Source organism: Juglans microcarpa x Juglans regia, chromosome 3S (assembly GCF_004785595.1).
Source record: "Juglans microcarpa x Juglans regia isolate MS1-56 chromosome 3S, Jm3101_v1.0, whole genome shotgun sequence".
Taxonomy (NCBI): Eukaryota; Viridiplantae; Streptophyta; class Magnoliopsida; order Fagales; family Juglandaceae; genus Juglans; species Juglans microcarpa x Juglans regia.
Window position 1 is genome coordinate 24962512 of NC_054599.1, and position 17464 is coordinate 24979975.

General features: G+C 36.8%; 1 long non-coding RNA gene across 1 annotated transcript; it reads left to right on the forward strand.

Moving 5' to 3' along the window:
- Positions 1-1293: 1293 nt before the first annotated feature.
- LOC121258412 lies at positions 1294-4169 on the forward strand. Its single transcript, XR_005939394.1, has 3 exons — positions 1294-1433; positions 3390-3480; positions 4031-4169. It is a non-coding gene; the product is annotated as an uncharacterized LOC121258412 (long non-coding RNA).
- Positions 4170-17464: the final 13295 nt, after the last annotated feature.

The window sequence follows — 17464 nt, forward strand, 5'->3', positions numbered from 1 at the left end:
ATTTAAATTTTATAAATTAAATTACGTCATGTGGATAGTGTGTGATATAGAGCTCTAAGATTACGTTTGAATACTGAGATGATCTTAAATAATATGAGTTTATTTATAAATTGTAATATTTTATTGATCCCATTGAAATGTGTTTGAATGTAAATAGATTAGAATGTGTTTAAATTTATGAAGTAAGCTGAAATGATTTTAAACAAAAATGGGTCCCAACCAAACATATAATAGCAATGATCTATGCGTGGACTAGGCATGACTCAAGTGGATCGGTATCACCAACATAAAATCAATATTTTTTGCTTTCTCCACAATGCCAAAACCTAAAATAAATATTAGTTCTTTACGTTTCATGCAAAGTAGGTTCAGGCCAAACAAATTAATAATAATTAGAAAGAAAAAGAAATTAAAAACCAATTGTTTTCAGGCTTCACTTGTATTGGGTCCCAAAACAGGCCCAATTTTTTTGCATGTAATTGAGAAAATAATGGGCCAATTCTTCCAGATGGGCTTAACAACTGCTTCTTGGTTCCTTAATTCCTAATTTACGACACCCCAGAATTTACTACGAAATGTGAATTGGATTGGGCTTGGCATAGGCCGACAACGGGGCAAGGAATCAATATTCTGCATGCGTGACGGTGACAGACCTAATCTTTTTGCGGTATTCCTCCAGCAAGCTTTTCAAGCAATACTGCCCCGATATTATATTTCAGCGCCACACATTTACAAGAAATATTACAGACATAAAATAATTACATAAAAATAAATGTACAAATTAACATAATTTTATGTGATATATTATATTTTATTTTACGGTAAAAATAATTTTACAATATAATATATCATAACATATTACGTCATTTTGTAAGTTTATTTTTGTATAAATTTGTTGTGCCTGGAATATTTATCTTCTATAAAACCATAGCGTATATATATATATTATCACCCCCAACGTTACATTAAAAATCACACCAGCTTTCTCAATTAGCTTATGCAGTCATAATTGCTTCTTCTTCTCTACTTTATCTTTATTTTCCAACTTTAGGAGGGGGTGCGTTGTTAAAAAAAAGCAGGCCATATAATGCCTTTTGAAGTCGATACACTTTGTTTTCTTCACTTTTTTTCACATAGCCATTTGGTTGTTCTATATATACTTCTTCTTCTAATTCACCATTTAAAAATAATGACTTACCATCAAGTTGAAACACTCTAATTGTGCAGCTAAAGCCAAAACAGTTCTGATTGTTTCCATGCGACCTACCAGTGCAAAATTTTCATGAAAATCCACTTCGGACTGCTGTGTATATCATTTTGCAACCAAATATGCCTTGTGCTTTTGAATTGTGCCATCTACATTGTACTTGGTTTTATAGATCCACTTCAAACCAATCACATTTCTTCCGTTGGGCATATTCACTAACTCTCAAGTGTGATTTTTTTCAATGCTAGCTATTTCCTCATCCATGACCTTTGTCTATACATTTTCTTTTACATCATCTTCAAAAGTTTGTGGCTCACAAGCAAAAAATGCAAATTCACAAGATTGAGATGCATCTGACAATGAATGTACATTTCTTGGAGGACTATTTAAATCATATGAATCTGGATTTGTTAAGGATGTGCTTGGAGATCTCGATGATGTTGTGACATGTATTTGTGTTTGGACAAAATCTGGACTTTGCAGAGAACTTGAATTTTCCTGGGTCTTTTCTGATGAAGGAAGCTCGAAACTTGTGGTATGTTGGAGATTATCTTCCCACTCCCAAGTTGCCATTTCATAAAAAATATCATCTTTTGAAATTACCAACTTGTTTGTATTAGGATTCAAAAGGCGATAACCTTTAGATTCATCACTATAGCCAATAAAAATAAATTTTCTCCCCTTTTCATCAAACTTCTCTCTTTCTTGAGAGTGAATGTGAGCATATGCGATGCATCCAAACACTTTGAGTTGATCTACCAATGGTTTTTGCATGTGCCAAGCTTCAAATGGAGTTCTATTACGTAAAACTTGAGAATGTAAATTGTTGTGTTGACAGCTTTTGCCCAAAGTTTATTGGGAATTGCTTTCCCTTAAGCATACTTCTAACCATTTCTTCAATTGTTTGATTTTTATGCTCAACAACTCAGTCTGTTGAGGAGTTTTTCGAACTGTCAACTGCCTTTGAATGTCATTTTCTTTGCAATACTGCATAAATGGCTTATAAATAAACTCCCTACCACGATCTGTTCTTAGTCTCTTCATTTCATAGCCACTTTGCCTTTCTACCAGAGCTTTAAATTGAAGAAAGAATGAAAAAGCTTCTGATTTTTTTTATCAAGAAAGCAGATCCATATCATCCTTGTAAAATCATCAACAAACAAAATAAAATACCTTTTGTTATTTAAAGATGGAGTTCTAGTTGGTCCACATATATCTGCGTGCACAAGCTCTCCAAGCTGTCTTTGGAAATGGAAGGCGATGCATTTTGCCATAAATGCATTCTTCACAAATATTGTCATTTTTTTGTATTGAAGGAAGGCCAAACACCATATTTCTTTGATTCAACAATTGAAGGCTTTGATAATTCAAATGACCATATCTTAGATGCCAAAGACGAGATTCATCTACACTCTCACTTTTTAATGTCATTTTCTCATTTGATGACATGCTAAGAGGAAAAACATTATTTTGAGACATGCCAACTTTGGCCACAGTCAAGTTGTTTTTCTTATCATATATTGTGCATTCACCATCATCAAATAGTAAAGAATAACCCATTTTGAGTAAATGACCCATTTTGAGTAAATGATCAACACTAAGGAGGTTTTGGGATAAACATGACACATGAAGAACATCATGAATAAATTTTCTATTACCTCCATTACTGTGAACAACAATGATACCTTTACCTTCAACATTTTTTAACTTTCCATCTCCAAGTTTTACTTGAGAAGAAAAGCTGCGATCAAGCTCCACAAAAAAATCTGAATTCATTGCCATATGGTTGCTGCAACCACCATCTAGAAACCATGTGTTTTGTGTTTCTAGTTCAGGATTCATGCAAGAGTAAAATAGCTGATCATCTTGGTTATTTTCCACAAAATTTGCGTCATTTTTGTCTTGTTTATCACGGTACTCGCGATCTCATTTAGAATGATTAGGAATTTAGCATTTAGTGCATCTAAAATGACATTCTTTAGATCTATATCCAGATTTTTTTTGCAAATGAAACATTGATTGTTGGGGGTACCTTTTTTTTATGATATTTTTCTCCATTTCTTCCTCTTCTTCTGTTCTGCCTATCTTTGAAGTTGCTAAGACTTTTTCCATATTGATCTTTCTTTTGGTTGCTGCCTTCTCTTTTTCTTTCTTTGATGAAATTCTTCTATGTGACATTAAGATTGGATTGAAATGCTTGCTCCAAACGCTGATTTGAGAACCTGCTCATTCTTCCTTCATGTGCTTCAAGGGATCCCATCAACTCAAATATGGTAAGTTTTGATAAATCTTTTGATTCCTCTATTGCTGCTACTATATGTTCAAACTTTTGTGGCAAGCTTCTAAGAACCTTTTCAACTTTCTTCTTTTCTTCAATGGTATCTCCACAGCTTCTTATTTGATTAATTATTTCTACAACTCTTGAATGAAAATCATTGACAGATTCACTTTCTTTCATTCCCAAGTTGTCAGAGTCTCCATAAGTTTTGAAGCTTAATGGAGATGACCTTGCTTGAGCCTTGAAATTCTTTTTGTAGAATCTCTCATGCATCTTTTGCTTTTTTTACACCAAATATTCTGGGATAAAACGACTTGCTTACCCCTTGATGAATAATCCTTAAGGCAGTTGCATTTCTCTTCCTATCCTCCTTGCACTGCTTCTGATTTGCTTCTATCCAAGATGAACTCCCAGCTGCTGGTGGGTCTTGATAACCCTCTTCAATCAACTTCCAAAGATCTTGGGAGATAAATATCGTCATCATTTGAGAGCTCCATTAGTCATAGTATTCTCAATTAAAAATAGGGACTTGGTTTGATGTATAGGCAAACAAGGTGTCTCCACAATTTGCTGCCATGGAGACTTGCAGGAGAGTGTTGCTAACTTGAAAAAACTCAAGCGTGGAATAAGCTTTTGATACCAAAATTTCTTGGCGTATGCAAGAAGCATGGTGTGAAGTATATTTTTTGGAAAATGTTAGTGGAGCCCATCAAAATTACCGCTCAATTATTATATTTTTTATTTTTTTTACTTTATGATTAAAAAAGTAATTATTTATAAAATTGTATATATATATTTTTTTTTAACGATTAAAGATATTAAAAAATTAGTAAAAAAAATAGACTAGCGGTACGCAGCCCGCAAGCACTATCCATATTTTTTTTATTGATAACAGAACAAATTGAACAATGGATTAATAAAACTCTATTTTTTATACTTATGCAGTGCTGCACCTGCAGTATTACACTTTTTTTTTTTTTTTTTTAACCATAGGCTGACAACTATCGTATATTTATACTTGAAAAAGAATTCAAGATACATCTAGTCAACTTTGAGAATATCAAAAGTCTTATCTTGAAATACTAAAAATTATTTTCTCCAAAAACTTCTGTGTAAAATTACAAATTAACTTCCAACATTATCTTCTTCTCTCTCTCTCTAAGTTCTGACCAATCCTATCCTTGTGTGGTCTATTGTTTAAAGACTTACTGCTGCGTTTTTGCTTTTTGTTGTTCGTTGATCCCGAATAGCCTTTAATTTTATTTATTGTCCTTTTATTTTTGAAATCGACCTTGTCTTTATCATTAATATATCTTAAATTGTTAGCATACTTACTGGTCGGACGCCATTATCTTAATGTACATTGTAAAGTATGATCCTGGACATTATCACCGCCCCGATTATCTCTGAGAACAGATATTGCGCCGAAGATTACCTGATCGGCAAATAAATTGTGCAGTTCCTCGATGGTGGAGAAGGTGAGCTTCAGCTTCCTGTAACATTTTGGGTGGCTGGAGCCGCTGGACGACGTACGGACTGGCTGCGTCGAACTGGTAGTGGTCGTCTGCTGGTGGCGGCAGCACTACCCAGTACCATGTCAACTTCTAAAACAACCAATTATATTAACTTAACTCTCAAGTTAATTAATCAGGAACGCTACAAGAAATTAGACAAACCCTTATTGACAATATATATATACGTATGCCCTCCATTGTTAACAGCTTGATTAGAGAAAAAAAATACCAACAAATGAAAACACAGAAGAGGAGAAAATTATAACCGGAAGAGATCAGAACGCGATGCATCTCAAACAAAACTCCATTTATTTCTATGTGAGGACGCGGGGGGGGGGGGGGGGGGGGGGGGGGGGGGAGGTGGGGGGGTTTTGCATACTAGGAGAATCATACAAACTAAACGAAACCCAACATAGGAAATATTAATATTACAAACAGAAATCACATAAAGTAAGCAGAAGCAAGCAGTCTATTTAATTTGTTTTTTCTTCTCATCACGAAGCTCTTGAAAGTATTTTTGGGCGTTCTCTTCAAAGTGAGCCCTGGAAATGCGAGTATCTTCCCTTCCTGGGGCTTTCATCGTTTTCTCTTCTGCGGTTGGCCCTGGCTGCTCTGAGGCTACAGTTGATAGCAGAGCAACCGCACCAGCCAGCACACCCACACCAGCCGCTACTGCACCAGCCACCTTCGCTGCTTTTGCATAGGAACTGGAATCCTCCTCGGTTTGAGTGTCGTTCTGAGTGCTTCCGTTGTTGCCCATTTTCACCCAACTCTTTGTGCTAGCTCTGTGTTCTTCTGATCTAATTTCCGGCTCTATGATACAGACGATAAAGAACACGGAAATTATGGGGGTACTTATACTATGCTGTGGTAGATAAACCGCCGTTGGTTTTAATTAAAGTAAAACTGCCATGGTTTTCACACCTGGCCATATAAAAGATGTACTGTGTTCTGCCCTTCTTCTTGGAAGCTGCAGTTTGCTCCATCGGTGAATACATGGAAGCCACGTGTAAATAAAGTTAGGTCTATGGTCCATACTTCTTATGCGTAATAATATGCTTGCAGCCGCTTTACTACTCTTTTATTACTTATATTATATTTTTAATTTTTAATTTTTTATCATTTTTTAAAATATTTTTTAACATCTTTAATTATTAAAATAAATTAAAATATATATAATTTTACTAATAATCACTTTTTAACTATTAAGTAAAATTAAAAATTAAAAAAAATCAAATATAAAAAATAATAAATAATAAAAAGATAATAATCCTCTCATTTTTCACTTCTTATAGCGTTATATATGCAAACGTCACTTCCTCACAAAGTGGAGAAAATAATTAATTCTGAAAATAGAAATTCTTTTCAAATAAAAAACAAAATTTATATTTTAAAATTTTAAATTTCCTTTCATAGAGTCAGTCAATGATGTGAGGACATCACCTATCTATATATGTGATACGTAAGTGAAACAACTCTATCTAAGTCTGGCCGTACAAATTTATTTCTTCATTATTTAAAAAATTGCATGTTAGAAATAAGTAACACACTATTATACTCACTCTTTTTTACACCTTCATCTATCGTTAGTCAATTTTTTATTTATTTAGTGGTTAAGAAAGTAATTTTAAATATATTGATGCATTTTTTATTTTTAAAATATATTTAAATATATTAAAAAAATGTAAAAAAAAATTTTTCTTTTACACTGGACGGTCAAGATGGGGCGATATAGTAGCCACACCTTAGAAATAAAAATAAATAAATTTGTAATTTTTTTTTTTGGCAAACTAACCACGTCATATATAAAATAAATGTTAATTTTTTTTATTTTTATAGATACAATAAATCTTATAATAGTGATTTATTAAACAATGAAAACTTCTATATATCGTAACTTTAAAATAATGAATCAATTAAATAATATTATATAAAAAAGTTAATTCTATAAATAATTGAAAGAAAGAAATGAACCAATAACAATATATTTTTTGAGCAACGCTAGATAACATTTCAACTTCTGCGTACTATATATTTTTAAATTTTTTCTTCAATTTTTTTTAAAAACTAATTCAATTTTTCTATTTATTATTCATCTATTAAATATTTGATAAAAGAAAAAAATTAAAAATTAAAAAAAATGTAATATACAGAAATTATGTGAATAGTAAAAAATTGTATATATATATATATATTTTTTTTTTTATCGTTTCCAGAAAGTTAAAGGTGGCTTTATCTTCATTCTTCTCCTTTTCAAAAAGAAACCTGGCCATGTAAAAGTGTACTATGTTCGGCCTTTTTTCTTGGAAATTGCTGGGATAAGACAGGCCATCTCGATTCTCAATTCATATTGCACCGATTTATTTCATAGTCTGTCAAAGATGCGACGACATCACCTCTGGATAAAACTCAAGAGCATTATTTTCCCCTCTCATGCTTTCTCTTCCCCCTCATAGTTACTTTGGAAGGTAAAATAAGTTGAGTTTTATTGTAAATAATAATATTTGTGGATTTTATTAAGATGAATTAAATTTTTTTTTTATTAAAATGAGTTTAATTTTATAGGTTCAATGTATCAAATAGGTTGAAATGAGTTTAATATTTTTATAGAAAGTTAAAAAAGTTGTGGATCCCATCAATAATTAAGTCTCATTTAGATACATAAACACTCTCAACCTATCTCTTCTCATCATTACTATTTTCTTACATTTTTATACAAAATATAGTAAACAATTCAACATTTTCAAATGTCAAAATAATAATATTAAAATATAATATTGTATTCAACTCTCATTTTAATTCATCTTATGTCAACTCACTATTTAGACATTTACTAAATATTTATAAGTAATGCTTTTTGAACCGATGATGGACGGGTACCGATGATTTTGACCTATATTTAAAAAAAAAAAAAATCTTAATGGTTAAGAGAATGAGTATTATTAACTGAAAAAAATATTTAAAGATTTTAAAAAATTATTTAAAAGAAAAGAAAAAAAATGGAATTGTACTTATTGGTTGGAACATCATCATCCCAGTAGCATCATCCTATTGTGTATGGTTTATATTGCATTATTCTTCCAGAAGCTTTTCAAACAATATTGCACCCATAGCATCATTTTCATATTTCCCCACAGAAAATTCTACATATTTTTTCTACAGAATAGTTGAACTTTTTTTGCATTTATTTATTTTTTCAAACCCATTTAAACATTTTTAAAAATAAAAAAAATCATTAAATCATTAAAAGAACATTTTCTTAATTATTAAGTAAAAAAAAATCCATACAAAATAAATATACACTTTTCCAGTAACCCTATCATTTCTCTTTATTATATATTCTCCTCTGCTTTATATTTATTTTGGAACTTTAAGTGATTGCTTTTTTTTTTTTTTTTTTTTTTTTTTTGTAGGCACTTTAAGAGGTTGCTTGATTTCAAGTTGTTAATTTCTTCAATGAACATGTAGCATTAATGGGGATACTTTCAACTTTCAAGCGGAGTTTGAGTTTCAAATGGCAAATATTCAACGGGTGAGGGGCCCTGGCCTGCTTTTATTTGTTATTGCATTTAGCTTTACACTTCTCCGTATTTTTCTCAGCCTTCTCTTTTAGCTGCACAGTAGCAAATATGGAACTCCTTTCTCGACTTTTAAAGCAACCAATTAATTATATTGTCTTAACTCTAACTTAATGAATTCATCATGAGGCACGTTACAATAAATTATACAAACCCTTTTTGATAATATTTTCTATATATAAAAGCGCAAATTGCAATAGTGTTTTTTTTTTTTCAACTTTGTTCTGACGGTTTTATCCCTCATGGATTTGTCCGTTCGTCCCTTAGATTTTTCCCATTTTGTTTACTTTTTTTTTTACAGTACATTTCGCAAGCAGCTCCTCCACCTCCCGTTCTCACTTTTTCCATGTGCTGATCAACCCTCGGGCCACCAAGGAGCAGCCATCGGCAAAAGTTAACTCAAAGGCCACCTCGAGCCACTATCTTACACCACCCAACCCCAATGCTTGTCTCTCTCTTCCTCTCTGTTTCTCTATTTCTCTCGACCAGTTCCTCAACGCTGACCTCCCATGCATGATAGCAAGGCCACAAGCAACCAAGGAAATTGAGTAGAAAATTGAGCCTCTCCTACACATGCACAACCATGGGAGTCTACGTAAAAATTTTACCCATGAGCCAGCATGCAGCTCTAGATGTGGTGATGGAGGCGCAAACGTAGTCCTCGAGCTTTGGCCCGCGGGTGGTAAACATGGATGGATGGGTTGCCAACCTCGCTACTTACAACTGGTGTGTGCAACCGTCGTGTAACCAATTGACATAATTGGGTCCCACTTTCTCTTTTTTCCGTCTTTCTTCCTCCCTCTTTCTCTCCCCTTCATTTTTCCGTTTTTCAATGAAAAATTCAGAAATTGTTCTCTATACCTCCATTTATTTCTCTATCAGTTTCACTGTACCCCAGGCCCCCATTTCTTGTTGTCATCCCAGTAGTTGTAGCAGCTTTTGTTGCAACATCAGCCCAACCACGATCCTCACACAAACCCGAAAAAGATTTATCAACTTGTCAGGACAAGTTGATATATTTTGGGGATTGATATTTCGGTCAAATATTTGGTGGGTGTATAGCTCGAGGTGAGTTACATGGGGGAGAAAACAGTGGTGATGAGTCTAACATGCAGTAAAAGAATAGATACAATGGTTAAACTTTGTGAGGTCTTCGAATGTTTGGAGCTCAAAATCATTATGGAAAACAACATCACTTTTTTTGGGATGCTTGTGAAAACAGTTTTTGTTGATGTCAGTCCCTCTTCTTGCTTTATACTGATCTGTACCATAAGATTTTTCTTCTTTCACAATTAGTTAACCACAAATGGAATACTGAGTTGCTAAGCACCAGCAAGGTTGAATTTTTTTTATTTAGTTTGAGTTCGTGTAGAAGACGAATAGGGCTTTGTTATTGTTCATCACTTCGCTTGTTGAATTACAGGCTTCGTTTCTTTTTTTTTTTTAAAATGAAGAATTCTCATTTTTGGTATGTTAATTAGTACAAATATCATTTGGTTGACATTCAGATGGATAAGGATTTGATAATCAAAGACACTATTGAATATATCCAATAGCTCTAAGAACAAGAAAGAAGAATCCAAGCCTAGATAGTGGAGCTTGAGTCAAGGAAATTGAAGCAAAATCCAAAACCCAACTCCTCACCATGTCAAAAAGAGGAGAATAAACCCGCTAAAGTAAACACCTCTGATCTGGAAGACAAAAGAACCTCTATGCTTGAAGATGAGCTCGAAGGCAAAGGAACCTCTGTGTTGGAAGACAAAAGAGGGTTCCTCTGTGCTTGGGGAAGACGAATGAACAAATGTGCTTGTTCGATTGAGATGAAGGAATAGTTGGAAAGATGAAGACGTTGAGACGAAATGTGGAAATGAGAATGAATGGTTTTGAGATACGAAGAAATGAAACTGTGTCGTCTCCATCTAATGCCACATAGGACGCAGTTACGTCACGATTTCCCCCGCAGTTGCCTCTAGCATTTTTCGGTGGGTTGCACCAGCAGTCACATCATGATGTTGATCTTGCGTTACGTGTCGTTCATAGAACCTCCGTAAAAAAATATGTCAAGAAATGCTTGGGATCCCGAAAATGGGTCCCGAGCATATTCCCCGAAAGTATTTTTATTTTTATTTTTATTTTTATTTACTTACTGATTAAGAAAATGTTTTCAAAGATTTTGTGATTTTTCTTTTAAAAAAAATTAAGAATGCCAAAAAAATGAATGAAAAAAGAATCAGAAAAATAGAAAAACTTTTTTGTTCTTCTTGATACTAGTCTCGTGCTACCTCCTCGGTGGATGTAGCAGTAATAATCAGAGATGATATTCTTCAACAAGAATACGTATCCACCCGTGGTGTTTCTGTCAGTATTGGGCCTACTAGCGTGAGAGAGAGAGAGAGAGAGAGAGAGAGAGGTTGAACCTGAGCTGGGGGAGGTAAAGACATGGAAGAGGGAGAGAGAGGAGTCGTCCAAGGGCAAGTGGGAGTTGGTGTGGTTGGAAAGAGAGGAGTCGAGCCAGTTCTAGGGAGAAGAATCCATGTCTTCGATCGATGAGCATGAAAAAGATGTGTGGAAGCCGGGTGAGTAGGTTTGTTTCGGGGTTTCTGTCTTCAGAAGTAGCAGTAGGAGAAAAATAGAGTTTTTTCTATCTTAAATTTCATGGAAACCAGCCAGGGTGGGGGAAGGTAAAATGGGTAATGAATGAGGCTGAGGATTGATACAGATATACAAATATAGAGGAAAAAGAGAGATGAATATTGAGAGAGAGAGAGTCAGATATGATGGGGTAGGTGGAGGGGCGCCCACGTGGGGCTGACCCCTCCTGCTAGGTAACGCATGGCTTTAAGCCATGCGTTACTTGTAACTTATCTTGTGTAACGCATGGCTTAAAGCCATGCGTTACACAAGACTATTGAAGGCTGGCCTTTAAGGCCAGCCGTGCACAGGAGGACTATATATAGTCCTCCTCAATTGTGTTTTGAGTGCACCTATCTAAAAAATAGAAAAAAGGCTCTCTCTCTTTTTGTTCTCTCTTGATAAAATACTTAGGCTGTGGATTTGTAAGTGTTACTCTAGTTCCATACTACGTAGTACACTTTTGCCACTAAGAGGAAACGCTTGGAGTTTATCAATCTGGAAAAACTTGTGGAGCAATTCTTTAAGCTGAGCTTGAGGTATTTTTCCGCTGTGCATTCTAACATTGGTATCAGAGCCATTTTTTGAATTGCTTCCAGTTTTATTTTTTTTTCTCGCATATGCTTGAGATTTGTATGGTGTTTTTTTTTTTATCCCTTTTTTTTTCTGTTAAAAAAAAAAAAAAAAAAAAAAAGGCGCAGCAGGTGGTGCTGCGAGCACCAACGCAGTGGTGCTGCGCGCACCACCGCAAGGCGCTGCTGCACCACAGTGGTGCAGCGCGCACCTGCGCGGTGCTGCGAGCACCAGCGCGGTGCAGCGCGCACCAGCGCGGTGCTGCGCGCACCAGCGCGGTGCAGCGCGCACCACCGCGGTGCAGCGCGCACCAGCGAGGTGCTGCATGCACCCCCGCGGTGCTGCGCGCACCAGAGAGGTGCTGCCCGCACCACGGAGGCGCAGCGCGCACCGGCGAGGTGGTCGGCAGCACCTTGCTGCTTGGACCAATCACTTCCGCCGCCTGCGGTGCTGCGTGGGAGGCTCCAGGGCGTGCTGCTTCGAACGGCTACTGTTCACGTGAACAGTAGCCGAATGGGAGGAAGAAGATGACCCTTAGGTCATCTGATTTCCATGGGCTGGGCTTGGGCCTCATGGCCCGGCCCACTCTTTCTTTTTTTTTTTTTTTTTTCTTTTCCTTCTTTTTAAATATGGGCTGGGCTTGGCCCAACATTTTTTTTTACTGGGCATTTTTTTTAATAGCCCAACTTTGTTCTAGCCCATTTTTTTTTAAAAACAGAAAATAAAATGAGGGGATGAAATTTGCTCTAAGATATATTGTTATATTAAATGTGATTTTTTATTTAATTGTTTTTAGATTAAATGTGATCACATGTGAATATATAGTTATATTCATGCTATTTTTTTTTTTCCATTATGTTATATTACATGTGATCTTTTATTTAATTTGTTATATTAAATGTGATAACATGTATATGTGAATTGAACATGTGGATATGTGATTATTTTTATCATCTATGAATGTTAGGCTTGAATGTTTATACATTAGTCTTTATTGATAAAAAAAAAATAGGAAAATTCCCACTAAGTAGTCTTAGTTAGAAATGTCAGTGTAGATGATAGACTGAAAAAAATTGCAGTGACCCCAGTAAGAACTGTAAATGCACTGTATAGCCAAAAGACCACAGTGACCCCAGTAAGAACTGTAAATGCACTGATGGAACAAGAAAAATGGACTGTAATGGTCTTATATGAACCATCTTTGTAGACTGGCCCAACAGGTTACTGTGGTTGAAGTAGCTGTCCTTGTAGACTGGCCCAAAAGGTTACTGCGATTTTAGTAGGTTATGTCTTTACATGTGACTAGGACTAGATGACTACTTAAGATAGTGGGAGTATGGTTGAGAATTATGATTAATTCTCCCATATTTTTTTTGAATTTGCGCGGGAATTAGGTTAGAAATTTAATAATTAGATATTGTGGCGCAAGAGATGATTCTGAAGCCTAGCGATTTTTCGATCTTGCGACATGTCTAAATTATTTTTTTTTCTAACTTGGATGGACGCGGCAGATTTCTTAGGTGTGTGTGTAATATCCCTTCTTTGCGTATTGTAGTGAAATGGCATCCAAAAGTATAGTTGCCGATTTAAACAAAGGGGAGAAATTGGATGGGGAGAACTACGACATTTGGCATCGCAAGATCCAATATGTTTTAGATGAGCAAGAGGTCTTGGAGGCCTTATCTCACTCCCTTACTGAGCCCGGGGAAGGGACCTCGGAACAACACAAAATAGATCAACTAGCCTATACTCAATGGGCTAAGAAAAGTCGGTGCGCACGCATAATAATGTTAAGCAGCATGCACAATGATCTAATGTGTGAGTTCGAGATCTATGACACTGCCCAAAGCATGTGGGAGGCTTTGAAGTTGAAGTTTGGTGGAACTTCAGCCACTAGGTTGCGTGGGTTAACCATGAGGTTTGACTCCTATAAGATGCGCTCTGACCACACGATGAAGCAGCATCTTAGGGCTATGTCAACCATGATCCGCGAACTTAAGTCGGCAGGAAACAACCTGACTGATGAACAGCAAGTCCAGGCAGTGATAAGATCACTGCCGAATTCTTGGGAGAATATGAGCCAGAACCTGACGCATAACGAGAATATCAAAGACTTTGATGATGTCTCGCGTCACTTGGAATTGGAGGCTGAGCGCCTAGAGGCTGCCAAGCCCAATCACACGGTCTATGTGGCTGATTCTGGTTCGCGTAAGGCATCAAGGCCTAAGCGCAAGAAGTCTAAGAATGGAGTAGCTGCTGGACAAATTAAGAAGGTGTCAGGAACTTCTCAGCGCAGCAAGAGGGGCAAGCGCGGGAAGAACAAGTCGAAATTAGAGTGCTTCAACTGTGGAAAGAATGGCCACTTCGCTCGTGACTGCACTGAGCCGAAGAAGGTACACTCTGACTTTTCTCGCATTGTTTTTGTAACTAGCCATGTGATGGTTGCTCACTCCTATCCTGTGTGGACTGTTGATTCAGGAGCGACCGAACACATAGCGCGAGATAGAGTTGGATTTGTTGAGTATCGCCGGATTCCAGCTAGGAGTCGTGATATCAAGGTGGGGAATGGAGCTAGCGTTGAGGTACTGGGACTTGGTATCTACAAGCTGGACTTGCGGGGTGGCCGCACTCTTTTCCTTCACAATGTGCTATACGCTCCCGAGATCCGACGAAACTTACTTTCTGTAGTCACTCTATTAAGACTTGGTTTTCGTACTGTATTTGAAAACAATTATGTTTCTTTTTATTTGGGCCATGTGTTTTATGGCAATGCTTTTCTACAAGACGGTTTTATGATATTGAATTTAGATTATTCAAATATAAATGAGTCAATTGCTTTTCTTTCTACATCTGATAATTTGGATTCATATAAATGGCATGCTAGGCTTGGCCATATAGGGCAAGATAGAATGACTAGGTTAGCTAGAGAAGGCCTTATAGGCAATCTCGCTAAGGTCATCTTACCCACATGTGAACATTGTCTAATGGGAAAAGCTAAGAGAAAACCGTTTGAAAAAGCCACAAGGGCATCTTTTCCACTGCAATTAGTCCACTCAGACATCTGTGGTCCAATGAGTGTGAGGGCAAGACACGGAGGTGTCTACTTCATCACATTTATAGATGATTTTTCACGTTACGGTCATGTCTACTTAATCTCCCATAAGTCTGAAGCATTGGAATGCTTTAGGCGATATCTAAGAATGGTTGAGAATCAGTTAGACAAGAGTTTAAAAGCTCTAAGAACTGACCGAGGACGAGAATATCTTTCTGAGCAATTTAAAAGGCTCTGTGATGAAAAAAGAATCAAAAGACAGTTGACGATGCCGAATACGCCCCAGCAAAATGGCGTGGCGGAAAGGAGAAATCGAACACTGCTTGAGATGGTTAGGTCAATGATGGCGCAAGCAAACCTACCAATTTCTTTTTGGGGGGATGCACTTTTGACTGCTGCCTACATTCTTAACCGAGTGCCCTCCAAATCAGTAACTTCCACCCCATATGAACTATGGACAGGCGAGAAACCCAATTTGAGTAACTTGCGGCCATGGGGTTCAACGAGTTTTGTTCACAATCTTTCTCATAAGTATGGGAAGTTAGGCCCTAGAGGGAAGAAGTGTATCTTTATAAGGTACTCAGAACACTCTAAAGGGTATGTATTAATAGGTGAACAATCTGATGGAAGTGTGACTGAGATTGAGTCACGAGATGTGGATTTCATTGAAGATGAGTTTCCAAGTAGAGGTAAGGTTGATAGGAGTTTAGAACTTCATGAGATTGTAGAACAAGAAGAAAGTGCTCCAAGGAATTTAGTTGAGAATGAGGAAGAAATTCTTCAAGCTCCTACAAATTATTTGAATCCGAGTGGGAGCACACCACTTGTCAATCAATCACAACAACCTCAGCCGCGTAGAAGCACACGCGAAAGTATTCCCCGTCGTCGTTTTGAGATTGAAGGGGAAGCTTTTATGGTAGCTCTGCATAATGATGACGAGCCTAGGACAATTTATGAGGCTCTCTCATCTTCTACAAAAGATGAGTGGATGAAAGCTCTTAATGATGAAATTGAGTCTATGAAGATTAACCAGGTCTGGGATCTGGTTGATCTACCAATAGGACGTAAGACTATTGGGAACAAATGGGTTCTTAAGGTCAAACGCAAGTCGGATGGATCAATAGATAAGTACAAAGCTCGCTTAGTGGCGAAAGGATATACCCAACAGGAAGGTATAGACTATGAGGAGACTTTTTCACCAGTGGTGAGGTTTGCCTCAATTCGCCTGATTCTAGCTATAGTAGCAAACATGGATTTGGAACTCTACCAGATGGACGTTAAGACAGCATTTCTCAACGGAGAACTAGATGATGAGATCTATATGGATCAACCAACTGGTTTTGTGGTCAAAGGTCAAGAGCGCAAAGTGTGCAAGCTCAAACGATCTATATATGGCCTAAAACAATCATCTAGACAATGGTACCTCAAATTCCATCGAGCCATTCTCTCGAATGGGTTTACGATGATCACAGAGGATCACTGTGTTTATGTCAAAAGGTCTAAGAAGAGTTTCATTATGTTGTCATTATATGTTGACGACATACTACTAGCTGGAAATAATAAAGGGTTGATAGTCGCCACAAAAGAGTGGTTATCCTTCAATTTTGAGATGAAGGATATGGGTGAAGCAGAATACATTTTGGGAGTTAAGATCTACAGAGATCGCTCAAAGAGACTTTTGTGTTTGTCTCAACAGACTTACATAAAGAAAGTCCTCGAACGCTTCCTAATGAATGGATGTAAACCCATTGACACCCCTGTTGCAAGGAGCGAGAACTTGTCTAAAGTGATGTGTCCTAAGACTCAAAAAGAAAAGGAAAAGATGGCTCGTGTCCCTTATGCTAATGCTGTGGGTAGTCTGATGTACGCAATGATGTGTACTCGACCTGACATATACTATGCAGTTGGCTTAGTGAGTAGATTCCAATCAAACCCCGGACTAGCTCATTGGAAAGCGGTCAAAAGGATTATGCGATATCTCAAGGGAACTGCGGACTATGTGCTGTGCTATCAGGGTTCAGATTTGCAGCTAAGAGGTTACAGTGATGCCGATTGGGGCAGCGACCTAGATGAGCGCAAATCAACCACTGGGTATGTCTTTCTGCTCAACCAAGGCGCCATTACGTGGAGCAGCAAGAAACAACCATGTATAGCTTTATCCACCATGGAGGCAGAATACATAGCTTGTTCTGCAGCAGTTCAAGAAGCTGTTTGGTTACGGAGGTTCCTCAAGCATTTAGACATTGGCACGGATACTTCAGATCCGGTGACAATATTCTGCGACAGCATGGCAGCTCTCGCATATGCTAAGGACTCAAAGTATCATGGAAGAACCAAACACATAGATATCAGATATCACTACATCAGAGACATGATAGCGCAAAAGGAAGTGGTTCTGAAACATCTTTCTACGAGTCGCATGATTGCTGATCCCTTAACGAAGCCTATAGCAAGAGATGTCTTCGAGGCTCATGTTAGGAATCTAGGACTGCGTAGACTATAAATGTAATTTGTGTTTCAAATGACATAAAGATGTAACATTTCCTTTGGGATATTAATACAATATGATTCAGTTCTTGTCTTTATCGTATTGTTTTTAATACACATACACAAGATATGTCAACAGGCTTA